Raw genomic sequence first — 14927 nt, 5'->3', positions numbered from 1 at the left:
GATCATATCAGTGCTGGAATGCCAATGTGGGCCTCTATGTGAGAGGAAATAAATTTTAATCTTGATTAAACCAGAATTTCTTTCACTGACAGTTTCACTTAATCCTAAGCAAGTGGTTTGGAATGTGTCCTATCCTTCAGATAGTCTACTACTTCTTCTTAGGAAGTAGAACATAAATTAAAGAGAGCAGATAAACACTTATGTTTGGTTACTGGCAACATTATAGGAAAATCTGAACTTGTAAATGCTCTGAAAACTGCTGGGATATTTTATTTAATGACAGTAGATACCTTCTAATCCTTGTTTACTCCCATCCTCACTGAGGACTTCTCAGTCAACTCTGCTACTTTTCCTATAGATGCTTCTCTACTTTCTGAGGTATTTCTAATCAAGCTATTTAAATCACATCGCATGTCAATTGTTTTCTTCCTTGTCTTTTTACTTTTATTCTATTTATTAATTTCTACTTTCCTTGAGCTACCTTTATATTTCTTTGATTTTGTAGACATTGTTCCATTAGAGTTAGAGGGTTTTATTTTGTTTTTTCATTTGACAAACAGACCCATCACATCTCAACACCTTCCGTCAGTTTTGCTGAATTGATTCCCAGCTCCTGACTGTGACACTCTAATTCTTGTCTCCATCTCTCTGTCTGTGTACCTTTCTCTCCTAATTCATTTTCTCCCCAAATTGAATACACTGGACGTCTGTAAGAAGAAGAATTTGTATGTCTAAAATAATCTAAGTGGCCATGATAGACATTGGGGGTGCTTTTTAAAAAACATTCCTATTTTACTTTTACAAATCCTGGTGATGCTACTTCTAAAAATATAAAATCTTATGATTTTTTTAATCATTATGTAATATCGGCTGCTATGTTACATACAAGAATTGACTAATCCTATACAACTGAATCATAGGCCAATGGGGTAAAAAAGGTATAAGTAGTAGCAGGCTGCTGCATCAGAGTCTTGAAAATTTTTAAATATTTGAGGCTGGTTTAGAAAGAAAACAGAATTATAAAACACAGTTCTATGGACATATAACTTAGTGACATTTTAAAAATAAAAAGCAGTTTTAGTGGACTATAAAGAAGGCGAATCTAGGAGAGAGAAACTTATCAGTAAAAGAGCAATATTTTGAAATTCAATTTGTTACATGGCCTATATGTTGAACAAGTCCAAACTAAAATATAGCATCCCGATAAAGCCATATTATTTGATTTTGGGTGGTCAACTCAAAATCAAAATGGAGGAACACTGTTGCCAACCATGGTCTTAGCACATGATGCTGTTTTCTTATTTCATGTATTTTTCCTGACAGTTTTCCTAAGTTTTTTTCTCATGAGAAAAATTGAGTTAAGTCATGCCTAGAAAAGTGAGTCACAGTATCTAAACACACAGGAGTATCATTCCATAGATGAATAAATGATAGCAGTTCTATTTCAAACCTGCCAGATGCTATACATTTACTGGAAAGGATCAGGATTTCAGGTCTTTAGTGAGACTTCCCACTAGGCTGAACATCTGTTCCTAATATATTGTGCACTTGCTTGTAAGCCTAAGAATGCTAAGGCAATTAGAACATCTTGGTTGTGTTTTCCAATAGTGCACAGACAAAAGGAGATGTCATTTTGCAGCACTGAGCAGGCAAGGGTTCAACATTCAGCCACCATCCAAATATCTACCACCTTATTTCCCTACTCTTTTCTTTTATCACAGGTTAAAATTCTTCATAAAAATATAATTCACCTATCACTTAATGAAAAGCATGTGACTTCATCCCTGAAAGGAATGAACAACCAATGATGAGGATATACACAAGAAGAACAACTTTCACATATGCAAAAATATTTCTACCCTTTTAAGTGTTTTAATTTTCTTGGTCATTTTGTCTGAAATATTTTTCTATACCATTGAAATTATGAAGTAATGAATATAATTAGTATAACCTTATAGGGTATATGGAATTGATTGTTTTGTGAAATTGATCTTCCATTTACATATTCCTCTTCATCCATTAGTTTATATCTGGTCATTTACCAAATTCTTTCTGACTTTTTCCTAACCAATGACCTTTTGTCTATAAATACTGCATGAAAAGTGCATATATTCTATTAAGAAATCTCCAAACAAGCACTATAATGAATATGAAAAGCAATCAAGTCAATGTACACTATTTGCAAATAAAAGAAAGTTTTTAACTACTGAGACATAGCCCCTGTATTAATCTCTCTAAATTACCAGTAATGCAGATTCAAAACAATAGGAATGCAATTCTTCCCTTAGGCAGTACCTTATTAAGCAAATTTGATTCAATTAATTGAGTCTATATGTAAGGTATATCTGTAAAATCCTGATATTATGAAAAGTTTATAACATGGTTTCCTTTTGTAAGGAAAAGATGGTTAAAATTAGGTAAGGGAGAGATAACAAGATCATTTTTTCCAAGTACCATAATCATGCTTAGGTCATTGTTGTTTTATTTGCCATATTATCTTTGAAAATGTGTTTCATGCATTCATTTTGAGTTTAATTCAGACAAAGAACATGATATTTCACTAAAACTAAGGGCTGGAAATGAGTTTTCAAGATTTTTGTTTAAAATGATGCTCACATACTTAGGGACCAGAATCGATATAAAGTACAGCTGGGAAATAAGTTGGTGAAAAATACGCTATATTTTTAGCTTCTCAGACTGAGAAAACAGAAGGTCTTTCAACAGTTCTGACCATCTTAGATGTGTGAAACATTTGTCTAGCTTTTGTATAACTGTAATATCTAATTGCTCAAGGGAAGAAGAGAATTGGTTGATGAAATCCAGTCTTATGTGTCAGCATTCAGAATAGCTTAGTAGATTATCACAGCACATAAATGATATGAAAACAAACATATAGTAAAAAAAAGTATTATGCTGTGAAACATCTTATTTAAACTAATGATTCTCATGAAGTCAATTTGAGGCAGAATTACAACTGCACCAAATCATGTGAGTTGGTAAAAATGTGTGTGGTTTGCATACATTTCCCCAAATGGTCCAATTCAGAGAATAATATTTCAGTAATTAACAGCAACCAAGAGGGAAAAATCCAAAATAGCTTATCCTGTCTAGTGTAATATCTTCATTAGGGTGTAAGAATTGTAACAGGATTGGATGTTCTATAATACAAAGCACAACTGTCAAGATCCCTAATATATAATCCAGTCTATTTATTGTGTCTAGGATATACATAATTTAACTTTTCAAAGCCGTCCTGGTCTTTTCCTATCATTCTTATTATCTCAATTATTTTAAAATATATTCTTAATATATCAATTATTTACAGCTTCACTTGAAATATTAAAAGTCCAAAAACCTGAAAAATTTAAATATATAGAAATAAGTGGAATTCTGCATATTTTAAATTTAGCTTTACTACCTGGTGGGGGGTTGGTTCTTTATTATATTACTTTCAAAAAATATTTAGTTTTATATTGTATAAAAAGGAAAACTTGATTCACTTATTTTCTGAGCATTTTATTTTTAGAGTATAGCTTTAACTTCGAAAAGGAGTAACATTTGGGAAATTTTTAGTTCTAAGGTAACTGCAAGAGAATTAACTCCTTTGAATGAACTAATGTCCCTTTTCCTGAAAAATTCATATAAGGATACAGAGAAAATTACAGATAATTCTGCTGCCTTATGTCTATGTTGAGTATACATGAAGAATGGGAAAGAAGCCAGAATGCCGAAAACAAAAACAAAAACAAAAAGTCCTGATTAAAAAACAAAGTTTCATAAGAAATCACTAATGTCTAATCTTATTTGTCTTTTAATGTGATTATTATATTATGAGGAGCCATTCACAAGCATATCTAGATTTTTTGGCTAAATATTTTTCAAAGCCTTTCAGAATAAATGTGAAAAAAGTGGAGTATGGGAGCTAGAAGAAAATACTCCCTTTTTATAGTTTTTTTTTTAAGCTTTTCTCCTCATATTCTATTATTTATTTAAATTATTTGACCACACCTCTGGGCATGTAGAATCTTATTTTCCCAACTGGATTCAAACCCATGCCCCCTACACTGGCAGCACAGTCTTAACCACTGGCCCACCAGGCATGTCCTGAAAATGCTCTTAAGTAGATTAATAATTGAATGAAAATCCTGCCCTATGAATGTCTCAGTCTCATTTTGAAGAGAAATCTTATCACTATCCTTTTCAAAAATCTTATCCAAGATTTGTTTGTGACACCACTGGCATGCTTATATATGTTCAGGTTGGCACAAAGCTGGAGAACACAGCTGATATTCAGAGAGTGTAATTGAATCCAAAAAATAATAGTTTTACAAGTTCAGTTGATGGTTCATACCTAATAAAAAGAAATTTTGTAAAGATAAATGTTAATTCCTGGTGGTGGTGGTTTAGTCACTAAGTCATATTGAACTCTTTACAACGCCATGGACTGCAGCCCACCAGGCTCCTCTGTTCATGGGATTTCCCAGGCAAGAACACTAGAGTGGTTTCCATCTTCTTGTCCAGGGGATCTTTCCAATCCAAGGATGGAACCCACATCTCCTGCTTGGCAGTGGATTCTGTACCACTGAACTACCTGGGAGGCCAAATTGTCAAATCCTTCTTTGTTCCAAACTCCACTGAAAAGCTAAAAGGATTAGGGAAATGCTGTTCTAACTTTGTGAAGCAATCAGAGGTTTCTTCTACCTCTGAAGTTAAATAATCATATACTTATCATACCATATACATTTGGGAATTGTTTGGAAAGCAGTTGTAAGTAAAACTTTTTCTAGCTCCTTGAGCATCAGGGTGAATGAAAAAGATTTATTGAAATTTTTTACATGAAAAGATTACTCTTTGGTCTTTGACTCTCCCCAGGATGATCACAATATAACCCAACTTGGAAAAAAAATGGTTCTTCAAATTCTCCTGATTTTAGAACTCTTCCTCTATTGCAAGTTCATTTTAATGCTGGAGAAAGAATATGTCTACTTTTACTTTTATAGAAACTGGTTCTACTTCAGATATTACTATAGAAGATGTATTGTGCTCCTTTTACTCCAGTAAACAGGGTAATTGTAATAATCATCTTAATGAATACCAAATATAAATATATAATCATAATTTTGGTACTGGAAACCATTTTCAGGTATTTTTAAAAATCTAATTTTTAAGAAAACAAGTTTTCATGTTGGCAATAAGGTCAGTTGGAAATGGATTGATTGCAAATGATATTTTTCAAATAAAATTGTGCTTACTTTTGATGCAAACAATCAAAAGAATTATAACAAAGTAATCATACTGACCTTATAAGAACATTCCTCCCACTGAGGATCTAAGTTTAAAGTTCTTAAATAACCTAATTAGGGGGAGGGGGATCGGGATGGGGAATACATGTATATCCATGGCTGATTCATGTCAATGTATGACAAAACCCACTACAATATTGTAAAGTAATTAGCCTCCAACTAACAAAAAAATAAAAAAATAAATTTTAAAATAACCTAATTCTTTAAGAGAGAAAGAGAAAAAAAAAAAAAAACCCTGGTCAAATGACGACTAATTAGAATGACAGGCATTCTTCTGACTGTGGGGGAGTCACATGACCTAAGCAGTAAAAATAGTGTCTCATTAGTCTTTTAAACATTATTCCCAGGTTTCCATGAAATTGATATTTAATCACTTTCCCAGTGTATAGCAAGCACTTATTACACTGGGAAGACTTGGGGAGTGAAAAGTTTATAAAATTCTGTCAATCTCTTCTCAATTTGAAGAACGATTCATTATAATGGGCCACCAGTGGCAGAGGGATGCTGAATGGGAGCCTGTAATTAACTTCACTTCCTGCTTTAGTGATGGCATTTGCTGGGTACTGAGATTAGATAGAGTATCTAGGGGAATGCACCCTGTGGATCATTGGATTCTACCCATGTAGAATCATACAGTATTCTAAACTACATCTAAATCATATCTATGGATGTGTTCCTCACAACTCTAGGTAGCAGTTTTATGAAACTTGGGGCTATTTTAAAGTATTTGGAGACTAAGTTTGTTGCTCAGAATAGCACATGTAGATAGAATTCGTGTCTAAATGAAGAAAACATGTGTCTAAATTACAGTACAACTCTGCAAGAAACAAAATTTGACCTTAAAAAGACATAGCACAACCATTTCCTTTTTAAAACTGTCATTGCATTTAATCACTGATTTGGTTTTTTTGAAGTATGGCTATAGTTTTAGAAGGTTTCAGTATGTTTTACTGTTAATAGATGCTTAAATAAAAGTATGGTTGTAAGAGCTATTTAATTTGTCATTAAAATTTAGCTTCATATGCATATATAAGAAAAGTCAACCTCCTCTCCCCTATCCCTGAAATATTTTCCCAGACCAAAGAAAACAGAAAAGAATGAACATCCTCAGTTCTTTCATTCCATTACCAATTTAGCAAACAGTATTTATTTCATGGACAAAACATAATTTTCATAAGAATAGTACGATGATCATTTTTTTGTTTTTATTTTCTATCCTAATAAAAAGTTCTCTTTCTTTTATACTCTCAAGAGAAATATAATCATGGCATATTTACCATACTTCGTATTGTTGACTTTATCTGTTTTCAGTTTCCCATTCTGAGAGTCCCTGGGCATTTCCTGCTAAACTAATATGGGTTTTGTCCTTCTAGAGCTCATGTTCTAAGATGAGTAAGGACACAAAAACCATGGCTAAACAAGCAGTGAGGGCTTTTCTAGCAGATGTTACAGCTTCTTCAACAATCATTAGAGCCTTTAGGGCAACTGTTCATCTTAGGCTCAGAAATGAACAGTATCAACAAATATTTAAAGGTAACTCAAAAATCTTCAAGTATTTAATATGGCCCAGTAGAATATATTATTCTGAAAATCAGAAAACAGTTTCTCTTATAGTTACAGTAAGTAAAATTGGATAAAAGTGACACAAAAATATACCTAGTAAAACAGAAAGATTGATTTTTGCCATATTGAAAAAAGGGAATTTATAAAAATTCCACCTGAAAATTGCATTATTGCTTGAAATTCCCTCCAAATGCTTTTGTATAAGCATTTTATACAGTTAAAAATTTAAAATATAATGTATAATATTCTTTATAACTATTCAACATCTGTGACAGTATCATAGTATTATAAAACCTTCTCTATACGGTGCTATAGCCTTTACAAATCATATGCTGAAAGCAAGACCTAAATTTCACAATGTGCATTCCAATTTTCTATTAAGTGAGAACCCTCCAAAGACCACAAAGGGGCCAAATTATCTGAAATATTAAAGGCTTATTATATTTCTACTAAATTATCAATTTTGTAAAACAATTAAACAGGGAAAGCCAATTAGTGTAAAAGTGGTCTTCAGAGTATAATCATTAGTTAGAAGCTCGTTTGATAAGGTTAGGTCCAAATCTAATAAGTTAAACCCCCAGCAGAACCATAATAGAGCCTTAGTGGCAGTTTTTAAGAGTCTTATTCTCTAAATAGAAGCCACAAGAAATTAAGGAAATTGAAAAAAAAAGGTTATTTTTGCCACAATCAACAAAGTCTCTATAGAGCTATGTCAAGTAAGAATCAGGGTAGTTTTTTAATTACAATCACTAGAAAGTTATTATATTATGAATCAAAATTATTATTAGTTCTAGTTTCTTCCAACAAAGTACTAAGGACTATAGGTTAAAGAATTATTGGAAGAGACAAAATATATAATAAAGCAAATGCTTTTTAACTTTGGGGGAAATGAAAGAGCATTAATACAATGAGAATGTACAAATCCAATTTACGTGATTATCACTATTACCCCGGCTAGCTCTGCCTTGTTTATATGTTTCAGAAATATTCTTTAAGTAAAAATAAAACAAATTAAAGGAAAAGTTAGGTGGTTTACACAAATATATCTGTTTACATAAGTGTGCACTCATCTAAAAACTGAAACAAAATTTATGGATTACTAAATCATTTATTTACTTTGCATAAAGAATTGCATCATTTTCAAGACAAGAAGATGAAGCCTCCTAAGTGCTAACCTATTGGCTTATTTGAATGAAGAAAAAGTCACCCATTCTCGAATACAGGGTTTAAAAATATATATGTGTATGTATGTAAGTATACAAAGATTAAAATAAGGCAGCCTTATTTTATTTTAATTTTGTCCCAGCTACTTACATTTTACTTAACTATTAATGAATAGACATGAATGAAAAAGGATGCACTAGAGATCAGAAAAATAATATTTTTGGTTTAACATATTCTTCAAAAAACTTTTTTATAACTTCTGTTCTTTGAATTCTAAAGGAAGCAGATCATTGACATAATCTGGTCATCTCCCCATCACTACATTCACATTCAAAAATAACACATCGATCCTTAGGGAACATTGGCTGATAACACTGTCTCTTGCACGTTCCCACACAAAAATGATTACTTTCAAGGTTGTATAAGCCTTCTAAACTGTTATCTGCCACATTCTGTTCCTTCATTTTCAATTCTTCATGTGCATATACTTTATGATTAACTTTTAAATACTGCTATAATTGATTCATCTATTTTAACATCTTCATTTTGAAGTATAACTCTTTGTTATATTAAATTTTTGAGTGGCTATTTTGTTCTTTTTTTGATAACAGTAGTCTGAAGCTGCATCTTATTAATATAGTTGCATAAATAATCAACCAGATCCCTTAGGTAATTAAAAAATAACATAAAATGAGCATCTGTTGGTACAAGTTCATAATGTGAGTAATAATATGCAGGTGAAAGGTTAACATAGGAAAAATTGGATACAGTGCATGAACACAAAATAAATTATTACATGGCTAGGTAATTTTATTGCTCCCATTTAGTTAATTATGCTGTATATCAAACTAATAGTTAAATAGGCAAGTTCCTACTTCAGTGTCCTATTCATACAACTATAAATTGCTCCATACATATAGAATTGTGATTAGGCATAAATCTCACAGCAAGGTATAATAACAAAATATAATTTGCCTCACTACTTGAAAACTTCACAGATACACTTTTAAAATGTATTTCAAAAGAAATCACATTAATTCTAGCAGTCATAGCTTAATAAATTTAAATACCTCAATATGTAGAAAAATACATTTCTGTTCATCTATGGCTGTGTGACAGGTTTCCTCAAAACTTAGTGAAAAGACAACAACCTTTATTTGCTCTCGATTCTGCAATTTGAGCACGGCAGCTCATCTATGCTCCATATGGCATCAGCGGGGTGGCTTTCCTGGAGCTGAATAATCCACTTCTCTGATGGCCTCTCTCACATTCCTGGAGAGTTAGCATAAGCTGCCAACTGCGAGCCCAACTGAGGCTGCTGCCCAGGGTCTTCGGTTTCTCTTGGTGATTCATGGTTTCTCCGGTTGAGCAGAACGACTGCCTCCCAGGACGTTGTAAGGGAGCACTCAGCCTTCTTACATGTTGGCCAGTGTAACCCAGAGCGCAAAACACAGCCTGCTAGGCCTTAAGGCTTTAGTCTTGGACAGGCACACCTTCAATTCTTCTGCCTTCTCTCAGATAAAGCAGGTCAGGAGCTAAATGGAATATAATGGGAGGAGACTGCACGAGTGTATGAATACTAGGCCCTGAAATACATAATCGACTTCCACAAATAATCCGATATACAATTTCCACAAGTGAAAACCATTATGTTTCTAGTTTATATCAATTTCATTTCAACTTAGTATAAATACATATATATGACCAGATTTTTCAAAAATTTAATAACAAGGTATTCAACCTAAAATGCATTTTGTTAAAAATCAGTGAAAAGTCCTGGGGCAGAATTCTATGTATTTCATCCATGTTCCCCATATAATTAATTTTTTAACTCTGCCCATCACACTGTAGAATTAGCCCAGTTGGCAATAAAGAAAGCCGAATGGTCTTACAAACAGCTGTGAATAGAAGAGAAGTGAAAGGCAAAGAAGAGGTAAGATATACCCATTTGAATCCAGAGTTCCAAAGAATAGCAAGTACAGTTCAGTTCAGTTCAGTTCAGTCGCTCAGTTGTGTCTGACTCTTTGCGACCCCATGAACCATAGCACGCCAGGCCTCCCTGTCCATCATCAACTCCCGGAGTCCACCCAAACCCATGTCCATTGAGTAGGGGATGCCATCCATCCCCTGTCATCCCCTTCTCCTCCTGCCTTCAATTTTTCCCAGCATCACGGTCTTTTCAAATGAGTCAGTTCTTCATATCAGGTGGCCAAAGTATTGGAGTTTCAGTTTCAACATCAGTCCTTCCAATGAACACTAAGGACTGACCTCCTTTAGGATGGACTGGTTGGATGTCTTTGCAGTTCAAGGGACTCTCAAGAGTCTTCTCCAACACCACAGTGCAAAAGCATCAATTCTTTGGTGCTCAGCTTTCTTTATAGTCCAACTCTCACATCCATACATGACCACTGCAAAAATCATAGCCTTGACCAGATGGACCTTTGTTGACAAAGTAATGTCTCTGCTTTTTAATATGCTGTCTGGGTTGATCACAACTTTCCTTCCAAGGAGTAAACAAGGAGAGATAAGAAAGCCTTCCTCAGCGATCAATGCAAAGAAATAGAGAGAAATGATAGAATGGGAAAGACTAGAGATCTCTTCAAGAAAATGAGAGATACCAAGGGAACATTTCATGCCAAGATGGATTCAATAAAGGACAGAAATGGTATGGACCTAACAGAAGCAGAAGATATCAAGAAGAGGTGGCAAGAATACACAGAACTATACAAAAAAGATCTTCACAACCCAGATAATCACTTTTTATGATGTGATCACATACCTAGAGCCAGACATCCTGGCAAGGAAAGTCAAGTGGACCTTAAGAAGCATCACTATGAACAAAGCTAGGGGAGGTGATGGAATTCCAGTTGAGCTATTTCAAATCCTAAAAGATGATGCTGCTAAAGTGTTGCACTCAATATGCCAGCAAATTTGGAAAACTCAGCAGTGGCCACAGGACTGGAAAAGGTCAGTTTTCATTCCAGTCCCAAAGAAAGACAATGCAAAGAATGCTCAAACTATCACACAATTGCACTCATCTCACACACGAGTGAAGTAATGCTCAAAATTCTCCAAGCCAGACTTCAACAGTACATGAACCATGAAATTACAGATGGTCAAGCTGGATTTAGAAAAGGCAGAGGAACCAGAGATCAAATTGCCAACATTTGCTGGATCATCAAAAAAGCTAGAGAGTTCAAAAAAAAACATCTATTACTGCTTTATTGACTATGCCAAAGCCTTTGACTGTGTTGACAATAACAAACTGTGGAAAATTCTGAAAGAGATGGGAATACCAGACCACCTGAACTGCCTCTTGAGAAACCTGTATGCATGTCAGGAAGCAACAGTTAGAACTGGACACAGAAAAACAGACTGGTTCCAAATCGGGAAAGGAGTGTGTCAGGGCTGTATATTGTCACCATGCTTATTTAACTTATATGCAGAGTACATCATGAGAAATGCTGGGCTGGAGGTAAGCCAAGCTGAAATCAAGATTGCCTGGAGAAATATCAATAACCTCAGATATGCAGATGACACCACCCTTATGGCAGAAAGTGAAGAAGAACTAAAGAGCCTCTTGATGAAAATGAAAGAGGAGAGTGAAAAAGTTGGCTTAAAACTCAACATTCAGAAAACTAAGATCATGGCATCTGGTCCCATCATTTCATGGGAAATAGATGGGGAAACAATGGAAACAGTGACAGACTTTGGTTTTTTGGACTCCAAAAATCACTGCAAATGGTGATTGCAACCATGAAATTAAAAGACACTTGCTCTTTGGAAGAAAAGTTATGACCAACCTAGACAGCATATTAAAAAGCAAAGACTTTGCCAACAAATGTCCATCTAACCATGGTTTTTCCAGTAGTCATGTATGGATGTGAGAGTTGGACTATAAAGAAAGCTGAGCGCTGAAGAATTGATGCTTTTGAACTGTGGTGTTGGATGAGACTCTTGAGAGTCCCTTGGACTGCAAGGAGATCCAACCAGTCCATCCTAAAGGAGATCAGTCCTGAATAGTCATTGGAAGAACTGATGTTGAAGCTGAAACTCCAATACTTTGGCCACTTGCTGCAAAGAACTGACTCACTGGAAAAGACCCTGATGTTGGGAAAAATTGAAGGCAGGAGGAGAAGGGGACGACAGAGGATGAGATGGCTGGATGGCATCCCCTACTCAATGGACATGGGTTTGCATGGACTCCGGAGTTGATGATGGACAGGGAGGCCTGGCGTGCTGTATTCAGTGGGATTGCGAAGAGTCGGACATGACTGAGTGACTGAACTGAACTGAACTGAAGTAAACACTGGGGCCTCATCACTTGAGAAGATGTGAGAGTGCCCATGTCGTCTTTATCAGATTACACATGTACTCACAGCAATTCCAATTTCACACTCTTTTCCTAAAGTATGTAGTACTCTTTATGTCCAACAAAAGCAATTATACTGTTGATATAATTTCTGTCTTTAAAAAATAATTCCTTAGAATTTTATGCAAAGATGATAAACTTGAGTGTCAATACTTATTTAACAGTAACTTACTAGATAAAGTTAAAATGTTCTACCAGTTATCGAGATTAGGAACTTGGAACAGTCAAGGTATCTCATTGTTGCTAGTCCAAACAATGCAGCTTGTATCATACCAAGGCAAAGTCGATGGGACTACTGAACACTGACTTGAGTTTTAGATGTAGGGAACACATAAAATATGCAAATATAGAAGTTGGAAGAGGTGAGTTAGTGGTGAAGTGAGAATTAGTACACAAGAGAAGAGCAATAACGAAATTCAAAGCATCTAACATTTTTTGAGCCCATATTATGTATCAAGCATATAATTTATATCATTTACCAAATTAAAGTAAGCCTGAAACCCACCACCAATTATAGTACTTACATAAAGGATAACAGAGATGACAGGAGACAATAAACGGCCAAGTGGAAGAGCAGGAGCAAAATCTGAGCAAATTCCTCTAAGAGGTTCATTATTTACAGCCTAAGCCTTAGTGGCTCCAAAAGAGTTACTCGTGCAGGGGCTAGAATTTATTAGAAAATATCATTGGCAAAATTAGAGACCCTCACAGAAGATAGGAACTAATTTGTGGGAGTGGGTGAAGAATGTGAATTCAGACAATGAGTCTGGGGTAACATGGTAACTAGTTCTAATATATGGTAGAGAAAGTTATAGAAATTGGTATTCAAAGTTAGAGAAGATAATAATTGGGGAAACACAAACATAGCATCTCAAAGACAGAATCATCTCGCAAGGAAAAGAAAGTAGAAATAAAAGAACAAAGTTACAAGGTGCTAGAATTGAGGAAAACACAATTTGCAAGGGGAGGAGAAGGAAAAGGAATGAGTGAAAAAGAAGGATTGTAAAAATAAAAAGAACAAATGTATAGTGTCATAAAGAACAAAAAATACAGATTGTGGCCAACACTATGAAGCACAGTTGGGACTGAGGAAGGATGATATTGTCTGTTTAACTTTTATTTTGGAATAATAATAGCTTCTGTGTGATTCATTTGGATGTGTTTTTCTAATACATCTTAATGGCAACAGGTCAGTTTCTTAGTGTTTTAATCCACCGTATCTCCCAGGCAGTATTTCTCTAATGGCAGGACTGTCCAATACACTGTAGATGTTTTAGCAAATTTAGTTTAATTACACAATTAAAGCACTTCCTGATAGCAACATAATGACTTCATATAAAATAATTATACTTTCTTATGCAGTATAAATAATAACCTGAATAATAGCATTATACAGTTGAAAACAAAAAATAAACAATTAAGGATGTTCTATCATTGTTTATTAAAAATCACACCTTCATGGTCTTGATCAATGAAATTTATTTGAAGAAATTACCCCATAGAGTAGCTACCATAAGAGAATTTTCATAGAGAGACTATATATATTTAAGAATACAATTCTTGTTTTGATATTAAACTATGCCATTGAAAATATATGATCATTTAAGTTTAAATAAATATTTACTTTGATTTTCGTAGCCTTTTAGAGAACATAGGCCATTGACCATTTACTGAATGTGTACTAAGATTTCTACATATGCTACCTCATTTTAATCTCCAAAAAGCTTCATTGAGGTAATACTATTGTTATCTGCATTTTATAGAGAAGACACATAAGGCTCAAAAAAGTGATGATTTGCTCAAGGTTTCAGAACAAGAAAGTGACAGAATCATGTTCAAATTCAGATTGCCTGTTAAGAGTTGCATTTTTTGCCATCCCAGACGATGTCAGATGACAAGGTGAGCTGGCCTTTTAATTGTCCTGCCAGAAAAATATAGCAGAAAGGATTGACAACTACCTGAGTTGTCATGTGGTATGTAGTTACAAAAATACCTTATTAGAGCCACTAGTGAATTGGTTTGATATACACTAGAGAGGGCTATTTGGTACCCAGAGAGCCATTAAGGAATTCATCCTAAAGATCTAGAAACCAAAGACTTCTTCAGAGCAGCTGCACTCCAGGGAAACTAACAAGAAAATGAACCTTCTCTGCCCTTCTGCACTCTCTTACTTGCTAGGTCAGAACCCTGCAACCCTGCGAATGACCCAAGCCTTCGGTCTGTTTCAGCACTGAATTTAAGAACTTCTGATACGGCTAAAGAATTCACAGAAGACTGAAGAATAAATCAATAAAATAACTTCTAAAAAATATTTATGGAAAGCAATAAGCCCCATCTTTGCCCTTTATGACCACAACTAATCTCTACAAATCTCCCTTGAACAATGACCTCACCTAACCCCTAGTCCTCGAATTTATCCTTATCACTGTCTCACATTTTGATCCTGCGACCTTCTGTGGTAAGGCCTCAAGCAGGCAAGGGAAATCTGTAATAAACATGAATAAATTAAATGAGTAAATGCATAA

The 14927-nt window shown here is 34.5% G+C and overlaps 1 long non-coding RNA gene across 1 annotated transcript in view; it reads left to right on the top strand.

Annotated features, from left to right (window-relative positions):
• Positions 1 to 14927, top strand: part of LOC110126088 (uncharacterized) — a 24923-nt gene extending 9996 nt beyond the window's left edge. Inside the window, exons 2-3 of the long non-coding RNA XR_011492969.1 lie at positions 9882 to 9963; positions 14581 to 14927. This is a non-coding gene — a long non-coding RNA (uncharacterized lncRNA). The remainder of the gene's footprint in view (positions 1 to 9881; positions 9964 to 14580) is intronic.

The sequence above is a fragment of the Odocoileus virginianus genome, chromosome 19, assembly GCF_023699985.2.
Source record: "Odocoileus virginianus isolate 20LAN1187 ecotype Illinois chromosome 19, Ovbor_1.2, whole genome shotgun sequence".
In the NCBI taxonomy this organism is placed as follows: Eukaryota; Metazoa; Chordata; class Mammalia; order Artiodactyla; family Cervidae; genus Odocoileus; species Odocoileus virginianus.
This window is presented reverse-complemented; position numbering and strand designations above follow the sequence as displayed.